Source organism: Solanum lycopersicum, chromosome 1, assembly GCF_036512215.1.
Source record: "Solanum lycopersicum chromosome 1, SLM_r2.1".
In the NCBI taxonomy this organism is placed as follows: Eukaryota; Viridiplantae; Streptophyta; class Magnoliopsida; order Solanales; family Solanaceae; genus Solanum; species Solanum lycopersicum.
In genome coordinates this window covers 67,446,922-67,463,006 of record NC_090800.1, presented here as the reverse complement: position 1 = coordinate 67,463,006, position 16,085 = coordinate 67,446,922, and the positions used below count along the sequence as shown (strand labels likewise).

Here is a 16,085-nt window from a genome sequence, read left to right as displayed (position 1 = left end):
TACTCAAATGCCATTTTTTCCAAAGTTATGATATCACGTATTTTTTCCTTTTATTATGTTTTTACTAGTGTTAAAGGTGAGGTTTGTCTTCCGCTGATTTAAGCAGCCAAAGGGTTCGCTTGAGGATCAACAATGGTCATCGAGTGTCGGTCCCGTCTAGAGTCTAGGCTCGTGGATATAGAGCTCGTTGCTTTGTTCAATATTTAATCTAGAAACTTGAATTTTCTAACTTATGCTACCACCATATATCATTTTTTATTAATACCCTGCGCAATCCTTTAAAAATCCTGGCCTCTTCCGGCCCAAATTTCAAGTTGTTTGGCCGGCAGACCCAATTTTCTTCAATCTGTCATAATCTGAGTAATTCAATATTTTAAGACTATTGCTACACTTTGTTTTGGGCCTAAACCTTTTTTCGTCCACGTATACGCAGTATGTAGTTATCATATATCAATGATTACCATATGTATTTCAATGTATACAACATGTATCTACTTGATTTGCTCTATTTTTTTTGCTGCAAGACCTGTATATCATCCTCCAAATTTGTATGTTGGCTTCCATTCTGCTTCAATTGACTAAAGAATGGACTCGAGGGGAGATTTTAGGGCCTCCATGGCCCCTTGGCATGAAAATAAGGATATTCTGAGTCCAACTAGACTCTGATGGCGTTCTATAAACAAAAAAAATTGACAATTAATAAGGCATACATGCTGTATTAACTCATTTATCATTAACTATACACACATTATCAATCATAAGCTAATAAGGAAGCAAACAAAATAACAACAATCTCATGAGATAAAAAACGACAATCCAAAGTAGAAATCAACATGTCAATATTTAAATATTTGGCAGCTTATAAGAAACAAATGAAACCATTTTCGAGAGGTGGGCTTCATACTGTACATCATCAATCTATTTGATTCATTCAACCTTGATCTTTAAGGAGAACAAGCAAATATTGCTTGAGATTTACATAAATTAAGCAATAATATGATTAAAAACAACTGGAAAGTATTAGAGTATAATACTCAACCAGATATATTCTAAAACTATGACAAAACTTGGGGAATATTTGATCAAAACATAGTTTGAACTAGATCAATAACGCAACAACATATTTTAACAGTAAGAGGAGTAATACTTAACTATATTCAAATGCTTAAACAGCAAATCGGTATCACCATTAAGGAAATGATCAGAAAGTAAATAACAACAATATAATCAAAATCTAAAACATAAACAACAACAACACGACATGAAGATGAAGTTAATAAAAGGAAAGGGATATTACCTTTTTTCGAGCAGCGACTGGAACAACAAGCAAGATGAGAGATTTTCAACGCCACAAATTAGCTCAAAATAAACTTTAAACCTCTCTATTCTCTTAAATTATTTTCTACAAATATTTTGTATGTATATTCTTTATTATGTCCCCCCTTTCTCCTGTTTTCGTTTTCTACCTTCTCCCTCTTATATGCTTCAAAACAATATTATTTAAATAAAATATTCAACTAGAAAAATAAAAATATTATGAGATGATTTTCAAATATTCATAAAATGTTCAAATATAGACATAATTATGTAAAAATTATAAAAAGTGACAAAACTATTTAAATAACTTGCAAACTTTTTTATTTTATATTTTAAATATTCGAAAACTAGTTATTTTAAATTATTGAAGATTGAAGAAGCTTGATGATTAATCTATATTGTGAAGGATTAAAATTCGATTTCAACACTGCAGGCTTTTCTTTTTCACTAAGAATTACATTGAAGTCTTCGCCAATTGCCCCAGGTAATAGATTCTCTTGAGAAATTTCTTCCATTTGTTCTCATAATTCCAACCTCTCCAAAACATGGATGTAATGAGACATAATTTGTCCTTCATTCTAAAATTCTTTTGTATGCTTCTTTTGTCCCGTATCTCAGTCTTGTTTTGTTGAGTCTTATTCGCTTTCTTTTTGTCGTTACCTATCTTCTAAGATTTTCTTTCCTCCTCATTGATATTTTCCACAAGTTTGTCAATAATGTCCTTCTTTGGGTATAGTCAGGATGTTATGCGTGGTTTTAACAAACTAAAGTCCAAAGTAACAGTTTTCAACTTCTCAACTATATTAACAAGACTAGAGTTCATGTTACACCCTCAAAATGAGCTAAGGTAGCTAGAGACTCACATGTCCCTAAAAAGGTTAATAATAGGTTAATTAATTGTTTTATAGTTAGCATAATTGATTTCAAGTCGTTTAGAGGTCAAACGTCTAAGAACGTCAAGACGTTCGAAAGTTGGTCTTTAGACGTGCTAGCGAGTCCTTGTATGTTTGCCTTGTTGTTATGTGTTGTTTCGAGTTGACAAGCAGCGTAGTTGACCCTAATATCCTAATAAGCATGTTAAGGGTCAAAGAGTTCAGGTACGACCTCCCAAGGATCGCCCTAGGGATCCACGAAGGGACCCCAAACTTTGGCCAAGCAGGCTGCCCAAGGCAGCAGAATTTGTGCTTTGGTGAAATACAGGTGCGCCTCACCCTTATAGCACACTTCACTATCCAAAATTAATTTCCAATAAATTGCGCGAAAAGCTCTGCGACGCGGACTTGTTCCTCGAAAAAGATTCCAAAACTAAAAGTTGAGTTTGACATGTCTAAAAGTCCTAATAAATATGGGGTGTTTTGGTAACTTATAGGGACGTTTATTAGTTGATTTTTAGACCTATTTAACACATTTCCAAATCCCAAACCCCAAAACCCATTAAGAAATCAAAATCGCCAAAACTCTCATCTTTTCCAAATTCTCCTAAAACCTCTATTGAATACCAAGCTCAAGAACAAGCTATGGAGTTGGATTCTTGGATCTTTCTTATCCAATCCTTCTTCCATCGATAAGTTATGGTATCCTTCATCCCTATATAACCATTTATCTATGGATTCCTTTCAAAGGTTTTCAAAAGATGATTCTAAGTCAAAATTCCTATTTGTCAATCTAGCCATTGGTTCATTCTCAAATTGATTCCAAAAAAATTCTAATAATAGAATATATGTTTAGTTACTGATTTTATAATGAATTTTAATCCAATTTTATGAAGAACTCATGATCCTCCTAATTTCTCAAATTCGCCCATAATGTGGGTCTTGTGATCTTGATTTCATGCTTACAGAATTGTGATTAGATTGTATTGAATTGCTTATTTCTATAACTAACTATATCAATTGAATATGAATTTTGGAGGAGTGATCAAAGATGATCATTAACTTGGATATTTGGTAATTTGACCAATTTCTTCTAATTATCCTAGACTGTACATTGAATTTTGTTGATTGGTATGGTCCACTTATGGTGGCGGTGTTTATATTCTTGTACATGTTTATGTATTATGATCATGGCCTTGAATCCATTAGATGTGACATGAATTAATATAATGATTTGCATACTTAGAAAGTTCAAGGATTTATCCTTGATTCTATTATCATGTTTTAAGTAAATTGATGTTATCTGACGTATATGAGTAGCCTCCCACACTAGTTGCATGATTTAGGTTTGTGGATGATGTTATGTATATATGTGATGATAATTTTAGGGTTTGGTGTGGTCTAAGATGGCTAATGTTGATGAATACTCTAATAGCATGACACCGACCTATATGAACCATGTATGAATGTGTGATCAAAGTATGCTAGGAGTCTTCTATTCTAATGATTGAGTATGCTCTTGTCTCCTATGATGTAATGTGAATGTTTGTAGGTTATAGTCCTTAATACCATATATGTGTGTATGACTTGAGACTTGAGGAATGTTGTACATGTGGTGTAATCTTTAGAGGGTGGCTTCTTCAGTACTATGTGATCGTCATTATGTGATCATGTTAACCAATGAACACACACAATTCATGCATATCTATGAGTAGGATAGATTCATGATGACTAAGGAAAGCATAGTTCCCCTATGCATCATTACCTATTTCTATGCATATAAAGTATATGATTTATGAAGTTATGAACATGTGTTCCTAAAGGTGTTTATGTGAAGGTAGATCTCACATATATGTGTACACACACACATGCGTGTATGAATATGATATGATTATGTGAAAGAAAATTCTCACAAAAGGTAGGCTCTATGGTGAATGTAGCATTCTCACCCTAGATACCTTTGATCTGTATAATATATGAGGGAGTAAGTCCTTAAGACCTATTCTTTATGAAATAATGGTATCTAAAGTATTAATGATATTTAAAAAAGGGAGTTATTTCTTAGCACCAAGTGAACATGAAAAATTAGAGTGGGGGCTTCACGTTAATAAGTCTGACCTCCCACATGGGTTTCTTCATGACTAGTAGTGTGGGTTCCTAATATATGTGTTGTCTCATGAGATAGAAACCTTCGTGCTTAGGTAGTCAAGGTTTCTAGAAGCAATATCTTTGTTCCATAACAATGTGCCTACATAGGACTCTAGCTTAGTGGACCCACCTAGAATAGCTATTTTCGAATGGTTGCACCTTCGGCAAGTGTTAACCCTCTCTTTTTGGTGTGAGAGTATAACACCGAATTCTATGTAGCTCAAATGGTCTATGTTTGATATGGCTATATCTCCCGAATGTTAATAACTTATCTAAGATAAGAATATGAATTCTAATCCAAATTCCTTTAGAAGTGTACTTGGTATAGAAGGACTATGGACCCTACCTATACATTGCGCTAGATACTTCAAGAAAGGATAGGATTTGAGACCTTTATGAAGCAAATACTTATGTTAATATGACTTGTATGAATGTATATTAAGTGACCTTGTTATGTTAATATATGAATTATGACTATGCGTGTGAGTTACGCTTATGATTTCTAAATGAGTGTACTTAGTATATGTGTGGGTATGGGACTCCATGTATACATTGAACAAGTAATATTGTGAAGGGGTTCTGAGGGTACTTTACCTATTATGAACTGAATGATTTATGACTAAGGTTGTAGAAACGTAAAGAGTCTTTATATGTTTGTATGAAGTATGTGGCCTTATTTCTAGTTGTAAATTAATATGTTATGACTTGATTGATTATGTTATGACTTGCTGAATATGTTATGCCTAGTCTAGGGTGACTTCTTAGGTACACGTGGTGGAAGTAGCATTTTGGATGTACTTAGTTCTCTTATACTTTTTCTTAAACTCCTCATTACTTCCTCAAAATTCAGTTTAAACAGTAATATTTTGTTTAAAAGATTCTCAATGAGAAGTCAATGAATACTCAAGAATAAGGTTCATGCTAAAATTAGACATGAATGAATCAACTGAAGGATATCAATAACAATATAGAAAATTCAATGATCAAATTTCAAGAACTCATAACTCAACGACATTCCTCATCTCAAGAATACTCAAATTATAGAGTTCATGCTGAAATATAGACATGAGCCAGAAAACTCAAGAATCACAATGCATAACATATAGGAATTTAATAATTAGGAATAATATTTCCAAAAGAATCAGGAACTCAAGAACTCAATATCAACTAATCTCTAGAAACTAAAATTAAGGATAGAATCCCACATTACCCTTTTATTGATTTGAAAGTAAATTTATGGAATGTAGAAGAACTAGTCTAACACTATGTTTGCAAGAACGAGGTTTTTTGGCAAAATTGACGTAACTCGAAGAACACTTGAACCCTAGTATTTCTTATCTTGGAACCTCGTTTTAATATCTTGAAGTGTTAATTATCGTAAAAGAGTTGATTAACACTTTTAAGCCCTTAATTAGGTGTAAAACACCGTGGTTTAGGCTTAGAATATGGGTTAAAATGTTGTAGTTTAAATTCCAAATGTATAGGACAAAGACCAAAATGACCCCAACTTTTAAATTTGACAAAATACCTTAAAAGGGAGGTTTCACAGACCGTTAAGGTATCCTGGTCCGTGAAATTTCATGGGCCGTATTGATGGTCGTTAAACATCACTTGGCCGACAATGCTTCTCTAAATCAGACATAACTTTTTTTCGAAACTCAAAATGAGGAAAAATTTGATAGTTTTTGAAGGATTCAAAGACCTTTATGTTAATAAGTCATGGACCACCTAATTCATTATGTGATGAGAGATATGATTGTTTGAAGTTGACTCAAAATATAAGAATTGATGGGTGACTGGTATGGACCCCCAAAAGGGCAGTACAAGCCACCACGGGCCGCCTAGGGTCCCGTCCAGGTGACCCCCTCCTTGTCAGCCTTTGATGGTTGGTCACATTGACCTAAACGAGTCTTGGTCCCCTAAATGGTCCGTATAGGGAGTCATGAAGGGTCCATGGTCCATTATGGGTTCGTGGACTTTTAAGTTAACCCTCTTTAGCCTTTCTCAATGTTTGAAGTGCTAGATGAACAATTATAATTTTAAGTGTAGAGGTTTGTGGTGTTATAGAATGATTTGTTATTCATCTTGTATTTCAAACATACTTAGAACAAACCTTTGCACATCTTTGTAAGACAACAAAGTTCAAGAACATTTTCACTACTAGAAAATTAAAGCTATAGCGCAAACAAGAATCATAAACAGATTTTTTAAAAAAATATATGAAATATTTTTCTTAGAGAAGAATTATTGTTAATGTGTGTAAAGAATCTCACTGATTCCAACAAACTTTGCAGAAACACGAAGTTACCAAGTTTAATGAACCAGTGAAGAACAAAAGAATAGAAGAACTGAAATTAATTCACAATTCTAAAATTTGTAAAACACGTAATAGAATCTGGAAATTTTTTAATAGGAAAAAGATCAAGTCCATTGAAATCACAGTGTCCCCTTAAGGAAATTGTTCCCCTCTAGAATCCGGGGTTCGATTTGGAATATGACCTCCCAGAGTAAAATGATCTCAATCACCAGAGTATAGATACAAAAAACTCCTATGTCAGCGAACCACTCAACGACAATAAAGTACACTTAGAATACTAGATTTAATAGTTGAAGAAGAAGTCCATGAGTTCTATATTAAAATGAGAGGAAATCCCTTAATTTATAGAAAAAGGGTAGTACAAAAAGGTTCTTATTGTGCCTTATCGGAAAATCACAAACCTTTGGAAAAGTCACAATCTTTCAGAAAGGTCGTTACCTTTCATAAAAGTCACAACTGTCCATAAAAATCACAACTTTTCATAAAAGTCGCAACTTTTCATAAAATCCACAACTTTTCATAAAAGTCGCAACATTTCATAAAAGTCACAACTCTTTATAAAAGTCGCAACTCTTTATTTTCCATTCACACCTTTTTAAAACCCAACATGATTCGAGTCTGATCTTAGAAAATTTTGATGTATTACAGTCACATCAGGTTATAATTGATACCTAAATTGATTCAACTAACTACCATTTTTGTTTTGGAAATTCAATTTTCTATTTTTCTTTTGGTCGATGGCCCATTTTCCAAAAGGATAAATCAAAAATGTTTTTAAATTTAAGCCTTTATTTCCTCTTTTAATTAGAAACTAACCCCACTACATCCCTAATCATCCAATTACGTTTTAGATATTTACAAATAGCTTCCCACTTCTTCATTTCCTCCCTTTTCTGTATGAAATTGCTATCAATCATTAACTCTAGTAATTTTTAGTTTTATTATGTTAAACTTTCAACATTTACATGGATAATCCTCCTTTTCCTCGAAGATGAGGAAAAAAAGTCTAGTGTGATTATACTGTAAGCTACTAAGTGAAGATATGATTCAGTGTCTACATTAATTATAGTGAAGCATATAACCAAAAATTTGCATTGAAATATAGTGTGGATATTGTTTTGTTTTGCAAACACATAGACACTCAAATGTAAATCTTTCTTAAAATTTGAATTTGTATTTGAATTTGAATTTCTGTATGATTACTTGTTTGTTGAAGTCAAATGATCGAATTTCATCTCAATCTATGAGGATGAATGTATACACTAAAACCCTGAATAAAATAAAGTTTTTGATCCAATTTGATTCAGTTTATAGAGAATACCCGATAATCCTTGAACTACCAAACATGAATAATTGGGGTTTTTAGGAGTATGCATTGGGTTCTTGTGTTTTAAAAAATAAGTCAAAGTATTTTTTTTTCATGTTAAGCGAATACTCCTATTTACTAGATATAATATAACAATAAATCATTACAAACAGAGATGGCGACATTAATATTTGGCTTAAAGAACTACAAATCAAATTGCATGATGACCTTTTGAGCCTAGAAAGAGTAATTCATTCTTTGTCTACTTTTGAGATTCTTAACAAAAATAATATCGGGTCTATTAATTTGGAAGCCAGAGAAGGCGGTGAGGGGAAATGAGAAGTCCATAATTAGGAAACCCTGCATTTGTTAGATTTATAGGCTTACCGAGTGGGTCTATCATGTTATATTTGTTGTCCTTTTTAGTGTTGACACTCAATTTTGTCCCTCTGCTAATTTATTATTTTTCAAGCTTCTTGAATTTCAAACAATTTGAAGTAATTATTTTGAAAAAAATCAAAAATACTTAGTTTTATGGTGATTTTCCGTTTTCTTTTCCTATAAAATATATTTCTATATACTTGAAATATATAGATTTATATAGTTTACAATATATATTTAGAAAATTGTTTTACTAAAATGGTGTTTTAACTAAGTTAGAATTTTTTTTTTTTTTAAAAAAACTAATAATAATTAAAACCTTATGTCAAGATGATTGTTTTACTTTGTCTGAATTAAGAGAGTTAATAATTAATTGAAAGCATAATTCATTTTGTTTTAATTTTTTTTCATCTTATCATTTTCAAGACCAGGGGTCTTTTTTCCGTTGAAATTAAATTGGGCCTTAGCTTTTCAATGCAAACAAAAGAAAACCCAAATTCTTGGCCCAATTCACAAGACCTGGCCCAAATAACCCCTTCACTACTCTGCTCTCAATTTCCCTCATCCAAAAATAACACATCCGCAGCCTCAACAATGTCAACCCAGAACAAGGGCGAAACCAGAAACTCCAGCAGTACGCGACTCGTCCAAAACAGTCACGCAGTGCGCCCATCGAATTGAGTCTCGCACGTGTCTCTCTCCCTCGACCTGATCCTCTTGAAAGTTGGAGTACAAGGCCAGGTGTCTCCATCTCCTTACAAGCTCGTTCTTGGCTCAAAATCGGACGACTCTCCCCTCTTTTCTATTTAAAAATGGTATGAATTCGTACACCCTCCAGCTCACCCACCCTTATCTTTGCTGATTTTTGAATTTGGGATTCTCCCACATAGTGTCTAACAAGAATTTCCCCCAAATCTCTCTTATATAAATCCCTTTCTTTTCACTGTTCAGAGGAGGATTTTCGGAGACCAAAGAATACCCAAAAACTTTTTGGAATTCTTGGTTCCACAATTCAAATTTTAAAACATTTTGTGGCTTTTTGAGTTAAAGAGGTGGAATCGATTCCAAACTCGTTGTCCCGATTTGCTGCTCAGCACAAAGTAATCACGTATATTTTCCTTCTTGCTAGTTTAATTTAATTTTCTCTGATTAGATTTTGCATTATGAAGGGTTTTCGTCTGCATATTTTTTAGTTATCTTGTTGGCTTCTTGTCTTCATAATATGATTGGTAGTTTAGCGTTTTCAATATATTAGATTGTCTGTGATTGATTATATCCACAAAAACTTGCAGATTTTCTTCAACTCTATTAAAAAATTAGAATACCCCTTTTGTTTGATTGTCAATATTTACATTAAGTTAAAATTAGAATACCCCTTTTGTTTTATTGTCAATATTCACAGTAAGTTGTGGATGATTAATGTTCAAGTTTGTCACTTTCATCTCAGAACATGTTCTGTAGCTTTAAAAAAAATAATCCTTTCATTTCATGGTCTCGCCTCTTTCACTTCCCACGTCGTTTTATCCCTCTGATGGCATTATTCTATCTCCTTATTTGAGAAATTTGGTTTGAGATGATTAGCTTTTCGTAGTTGTGTTGCTTCTATGGTTGTTGTTTAAATTATGGTTGGACTGGTATCATAGGGATCATCTCTATTTCACTCTCCTGTTACATGATCGTTCTGACAAGTTTATTGTGCTTACATTTAAGTGTTAGTTGGGTGTAAATGGAGCCTGTAGGAGTTTGTTTGGACTGTTATTACTGTTTGAATTAGTTTTCTTGTTGTTTCATTGTTTGTTTAAATTATGATCAGTTGGCGACTGAAAGGGTGCAAAACTCTATGTTCAATAACCTTTGTGCCTGTTCTGTGTAATTGTTTAAGTTAGAGTATGACATTCATAATTATTTCCATTGCACTTCGTTACTTGCTCAAATTTCTTAGCAACACCATGTAGTTAGGATGACTACGGTTAAGTTCCTTTATTAGTTTTAAGAAATCATATTTTATTACTTTAAAAATATTGTTCACTGTGTTTTGGATTTTTTACATGATGATAACTAGATCGTTAATTTGACTTGATATTATTCATACTGAGGTTCTTATTTTACTCTTTTCTTTTCCTCCTTTTGCATGAACACGCTTTCCGTGAATGAGTCCAATGGACTCCCCTCTCTTGCATTTTCCTCTTTTTGAGTCAACCTTCTTCGGAGTTGTGAAAGGGAGCTAATATTATTTGTTTAGACACCCAAAAATACAGCAGCAGCAGTAGCCTAAATGGCTAAAAGAATAGCATTTTATCGTACTTGAAAAGTCCCAAAAATTGCACTAATTGAGGCAGAGTTACGATAACCTCAAAAGGCTGAAAATGAGGAGCAAATTTGGGTTAAAATGCCTAATTAATGAAGCAGTAGCCGCAGCCTTAGAAAGGCTAAATTTTTTTTTGAAAGTTTTGGACTTTCAAAAGTCCAAGCTAAACGACAGCGGCATCGACCTGAAGGGCTGGGACTTGGGGGTGAAATAAAATTTCAGTCGCCCCCTTGTTTTCTTATTCTCTTATTTGCCTTGATATTAGTATATTTTCTTTATTATATTTGATTGTGAAAAACTAACAACTTTAAAATTCTCTTCTTGACTTAGATAAAACCGCCATGGAGCTCCTCGAGTTTATTTTATCAAATCTTTCTTTTGTATCTTACAATTGGTGGCATTTCAAATTTTCATTTATTCTTCAAACCCTTTTTATGTTTGATAATTTAAGCTTATAGAATGACTTGAGAACATTTTGTGTTCTTTCATAGTTGTTAAAAAGCTTTGAATCCATGTTTTGAGTTTGAATTAACAATTTAATTCCTTTTTTTGAGCTGAATGAAATTGTCAATTTTCTTAAAAAATATATATATATAAATAAGTTGTCTTATAATTTAACTTAAGACTTCGTATGAATGACATAAGGTTTCTATATCCTTTCACAGTTGTTAAACAAAGTTCCTTAATCCATAATTAGGAGTTTTGAATTATTCATATTGGTTCTAAACATGAACATGGGTAAAAGTTTAAGTTAGGCAATTTGAGCTTCAAGAATAATTTGAGAATTATTCAATATCCTTTCATAGTTAGTATTTAGTTTTCAAATTCATGCTTAAGTTATTGTGTTGATTTTTCAACTGTAAAACTTTACCTCGGATAAAATGTTAAGTAGAAATTATTATTTTACAGTATAGCATTTGACTTATTTCATACTTGGAATTGGAGTTGTCAATATGGGCTAGCCCACACCATCCAGGCTAATCCATATAGGCTTTGACATTTTAGGGGTCAGGTCGCGCTAGCCCATTTTTGGCGTGGGGCAAAAATGGTCGACCCAACCCACAAGTATGTGGCTTGACGGGCCAGGCCACTTGTTTTTCAAAAATATTTTTTTTTTATAGTTGCTAAATTAAGTTTCAAATTATAATTTAAAATATTGTCATAAATTTCGATAAAACAATATTACCTGATGTTAATGTTTGTACTTGTTAATTAAATCAAAATAAAATTATTTTTATAATATTTATAGAGATAATTTCAGAGACCTCCATGTTTCGCTCTTTAATACTCACCTCCCCTATGGTTTACGATATTACGTCTACCTCCCTTATTTTCATTTACTTGTAACCATTCTTTAAAATTATTTAAAATAAATATAAATTAATAAAGATTTGACAATTTTACTTTTTTTTAAATAAATTTCTTCCAAATAAATATTATATAAAAAATAATTTATTTAACCTTTACCAATTCATGTAAATTTTTCCCCATAATCCATCATTTTGCGGCAACAATTTCTTCAAATAAAATACAAAATTAAACTACCCAAGAAAGAAATTCGATAAGAACGATAAGATTTTATTCTAGTTAAACAATTACACAGGCTAAGAAGAAACATGATCCAACGAATAAAGATAAATCATTGAAAATTAGATCTAAACATTCATATATAAGGGTAAATTTATCAAATGTAAATTAATTTATATTAATCTAAATAGGTTTAAAGAATGGTTACAAGAAAATAAAAATAAGGGAGGTAGACGTAATATCGTAAACCACAGGAAGGTGAGTGTTATAAAGCGAAGCCTGGAGGGAGGTCTCTGAAATTATCTTGAATTATAAATATAAATATATAAATAAAAATATTAACCTAATTATTTTGAATTTGGACTCTCTTAAATTTTAAAATTTTATATTATATTAATTATTTTTAATTAATTATTATTGGCCCACGGGCCTACCCTACCAATATTTCTCAAGCCCATCAAATCAACAGGCTTCTTCAGGCTGGGCTAAAACACCTTTTTATTAAATGGGCTTCAAAAATCTAAGTTCAACCCTATTAAATCTCGGCTTAGGCCAGGTCGGCCCAACGGACTTAGCCATATTGACGGATCTACTTGAAATAAGATTAGTGTACAAGTGTCAAAAAATGTAGTTATTTTAAAACAAGATTTTTTACAAGTAATCTATATTTTCTTTATAAAATTAGCCAAACTTTCAAATTTGTCGGTAAATCACATGTTTGCGGATTCTCTAAGATGCCTAAACCCTTCCTTAGAGGATTATTTGAACCCTTAGCCAAAAATCTGGTTTATTTAAATGTTTTTTCTTTAAAAAATTCATTTCGAATTGTTCTCTTAATTTTTACCTAAAAATTAAGTGGCGACTCTCAAGTTACAAATTATCCAAAAAAACTTTAACAAAAATTGCCGAAGGTACGAAATCGACTTTGAATGTTTCATTTTTCGAAATCGGATCGCAACATTTAGTTGTTTTCTTTTTGAATGTTAGGCTAAGTGTGGGTTGGGCCATGCTCACGCAAGTGTAAAGATTTGTAATTTGTTTTAGGTTTTTTAATAAAACACGAAATTAGCCTAAAGGGGTCTCTTTATTTAATTTCAAAATTTTTAGCACAAATAACGTTGGGTTTCTTTTTGCTTTCAAAGTTTTGAACACAAATAATGTGTCTTTTTACATGCTTTTGGAGTTTTAATACATATACCATATATTTTCTTTGTCTGCTTCTAGAGTTTTGAACACTAATAATTTAGGGTCTCTTTCTCTGCTATCAAATTTCTTAATACAAAAAATGTGAGGTTTTTGTTTGCTTTTGAAGTTTTAACACAAAAGATGTGGCTCTTTGCTTGCTTTCGGAGTTCTTAACACTGATAATGTGAATTCTCTTTATCTGCTTCTAGAGTATAACATTGATAATATGGGGGCTCTTTTTCTGCTTTAGGTATTATTAACTCAATAAAAGCGGAGTCTATCTAGTTTGGTAAAAAAGTTGATCTTCATTAGCTTATGGTTTAACGTTTCAGATTTCAATGGTTTAGTTGTTGTAAAATGGAAACATTAAATTTGCATGTTTTTAAAAAATAAAATTTGTAGAATAAATTTTATTGAGTATCATGACATTTTAGAATTTGATATAATACTAATTTTCTACACGTGCGTTGAACATGAATGCCTAATAATATAATAAACAATAATATAAAACAAATTTGTTTGGGTAAATAATTTTACATATATGAAGAATTAAAGTACAAGTTTTAATGAAAGATCATGGTGGATTGTCGTATTGTTACTCATTTGTTGAGGTCAAAATTATTGAATTTTTTCCGAACCTACAAGGATGAATTTTACACTTACACCCATTGTAAAATAAATTTTTTTTCATTTTATAGAAAATACACAAAAATCGTTGAACCGTCAAAGGTGGATAGTTTAAAATTTTGAAAGTGGGAGTAGGGGTTTTAGTATGTCCCAAAAAAACTTTATACTTTTTTATTAAAAACTACTCCAATTTATTTATTTATATAATATAACGTATCAGTTAAAAATTAAAGTGACCACATAAGTATTAGCATTGTTCTAGTCTACGTAAGCTTCCATAGTTTCTAAAATAAATAATGTGACTCTTTGCTTACTATTGATGTTTTTAACACAAATAGCATGTGTGTTTCTTAGTTTGATTCTACAGTTTCTAATACTGACAATATGAGTTATCTTTATATGCTTTTGATTTCTTAGTACAAATAAAAAGTTCGGGCTCTTCATTCTGCTAGTAAACTTTTTAACACAAATGATGTGTCTCTGTACTTGCTTTTGATTAATACAAAGAATACGGGTTCTCTTTGTCTGCTTTCGAAGCTTCTAACACTGATAACGGGAGGTTTCGTTCTGCAGAGTTTTTAATATAAAAAACGCGGGGTGCATCTGATTCTCAAAAAAGGATCTTAGTATAAATGTGACTCTAAGATATCATGCATAGGTTGTGGGTGGGTGGGTGAGGGGAGGTACTAATGCATTTTAGGTTGTGGGTGGGTGGGTGGGTGGGGGGGATGTACTTATGCATTTTATAAGATTTGCAAGGTTTTTAAAAAAAAATTAATCTCGTAAAATTAATTGTATAGAATATTTTGATATTTAAGCATTTAATATATTACTAGTTCTGAGCAACAGGACTCCTCCACCAGAGAGTTTCGGTCTGGAGCTCATTCTCAGTGCATGAATCGAAGGTGCATTGCACATGTATGAATAATAATGTAATGCACATTTTTATAAATAATATCAATATTATTACATAAAGTACTTTTGAGTAAATTCTTTTACATATATGATGAAGTAATATTTAAATTTTAAATAATGGCCAATGTGGATTATTGTATGGTTACTTGTTTGTTGAGATGAATGTCGCTGAATTCATCTAAACCTCAAAGACTAATAAAGTTCTCAATCCGATTTGATTCAATTTATAGATAGTAAAATAAAATTCATAAATGTCAAAATTTGATAGTTTGTGTTTTAAGGTGTTGTGGTTGTGGTTGTGGTGAAAGTAGGGGTGTAGTGTGGTGGTAGTGGTGGGGTTCTAGTTCTTTTTTGAAATAACTCAAAGTTTTTTTCTGGCTAAACAACTAATCATATTCCCTACATTTTATAATACTATTCATCATTACAAACATAGGTGGTCGCATTAATACTAGCATGAGACTATTCTGGCTTAAAGAATTAAAATCCCAAATTACATTACCACTTTTAAGACTAGTAAAAGTTACTTTGTGTGTTTTGAAATTTTTAACACAAATTATGTGGGGTCTCTTTGTCTGGTTTCAGAATTTTAGCTCAAATAATATGGGGTTCCTGTCTGCTTTCTAAGTGTACAGTACAATTAATGTTGCTCTAACTTGCTTTCAGAATTTTTAACAAAAATAATGTGGGTTCTCTTTATCTGCTTTAAAAATTTCTAGCACTATAACATGGAATAGGGTGTCTTTGTCTAGTTCTAGAGTTTTTAACACAATTGTTAGGTCTGTCTCTGCTTCTAAAGTTTTTAACACAAATAATTTGGTTGTTTGCTTGTTTTTTATGATAAAGAAAGCTCAGAATATTATAATAATAAAAAGAAGACAAGAAGTATAAGATAGAGGAGAGAAATTTTCTTATTCAAGTGTGTCTTTCAAATGGTGAGTGATTCTCTATTTAGTTGAGACATCACCCCAAAAGTCATCTAATTAATATACACATAATTTTTTTGGAAGTTCTTATCACCTTGGAAGCACCTATACATGAATTTAATTAATAGTGGATAAATATAATAAATAATCCACATGTACTATACAATGGATATATAACATTTTTGAATTTTTAACAATAATAATGTGTTTTTTTTTCTTCCAAACTTTTGAACGCTGCGAACATAGGGTCTCTTTA

At 31.8% G+C, this 16,085-nt stretch overlaps 1 long non-coding RNA gene across 2 annotated transcripts; it reads left to right on the top strand.

Annotated features, from left to right (window-relative positions):
- The first annotated feature begins 8,756 nt into the window (after positions 1 to 8,756).
- Positions 8,757 to 11,189, top strand: LOC104646585 (uncharacterized). Of its 2 annotated transcripts, none has more exons than XR_011221427.1 (2): positions 8,757 to 9,156; positions 10,980 to 11,189. It is a non-coding gene; the product is annotated as an uncharacterized lncRNA (long non-coding RNA). The 2 variants fall into 2 exon arrangements; XR_740704.4 differs by having other exon boundaries at positions 9,293 to 11,189.
- The last annotated feature ends 4,896 nt before the right edge of the window (positions 11,190 to 16,085 follow it).